We start from the raw sequence: 1,344 nt of genomic DNA on the forward strand, positions 1-1,344 counted from the left end.
AAACTCATGTGTATGCTATGCTGGAAAGATATCACATATAGAACCACACATATTCCTGGGCATGCTCTTTTGGAGATCATGCTTCTTCATTCATCATATGTCCAACAATGACAGACAGGAATCTGCTACCTGGGTGAATAATTTAGCATTAGTGTTATAATAGGATTGTAATGTGCAATGTTTTGGCTACCAGGGAGAGGAACCAAGTGGGTAACTGAACTTTTGCCTAATGATTTTCTTTAGACAGCTTTATATAAGGTAAGAAACAGAACAGAGCAACAAAAGAAAACAATTTGAAGAAACATTAGCAGTGAGTCTCCTAAAATTATTTTCCTAGATTCTGACAGAAAGGGAAAGGAGTTCATTACTCTGTCAGAGGGTTCCTCTATCTTCAAAAACTTACAACTAACATCACCAGGGCACTTAGAAGTTAAGGAAATTATTCATATCACTCTTAATGGTACTGATGGAGTAACTGTAATTGTAATTGTAATAATTCTAAATCGAATTCTCTTTCCACTTGGACAAACACACAGATGAGAAATAAACTTGGCAAGAAATTGCACCATGAATCCTGGGACTGAAATAATATTTGTTATTCAAACTTGTGTGACCTACATGTATGCTTACATTCCCAGGGACCTCTTGAATGATCTGGTCAGTTGTTTTGCTCTCAGATGGATAAATACTTCCTTTAAATGACCAGGATATACCAAAGTAATTAGACAATGTTAAAGAACAGCTTTTTACCACAGGAACATACATAAACAACCATTAACCTACAGATAAATTCTGTATTTACCACATCTTGTGTATAAGGAGACAAACAAGTTTTAAATAGATTTGAAAATACATCACTACAGTCATTTCCTTTCCAGGAAAGCAAAAATAACAAGAGAGGAAATTAATAAGTTAAAGAAAAATTATAGAATCATGACAAAGTTCATGAAATAACATGGAAAGAATGAATTAAATAGAAAATTTTGTAAGAAAAGATGAGTATTATGTAGTTTGTTGAAAAAGAGCAGCAAAAACTGTGGCGTTTTGCTTGCTAATTGTGGCAGTGTATTAATTTGTTTTTCCTGACTCCAAGCAGGAGTTATTTTTTCAAAAGTTTAAAAGCTAGAATCAAAACAGAAAAGTTTCTAAGTGATACAAAATTTCACTTAATAAAGTAATACGAATTTCACAGTATTTATTTTATTTTTTTTCAAAGTTTTATTGACAAACAGATAGCAATGAGACAGTTTCAAATCAAATCGGAAGGACAGTTTCAACAAATAATACACTGCATATATTCTTCTTAGTGGTTAATTGCTGTACAAGATGCGGACTTGTGATCCT

The sequence above is a fragment of the Octodon degus genome, unplaced genomic scaffold (assembly GCF_000260255.1).
Source record: "Octodon degus isolate 3935 unplaced genomic scaffold, OctDeg1.0 scaffold00457, whole genome shotgun sequence".
NCBI lineage: Eukaryota > Metazoa > Chordata > Mammalia > Rodentia > Octodontidae > Octodon > Octodon degus.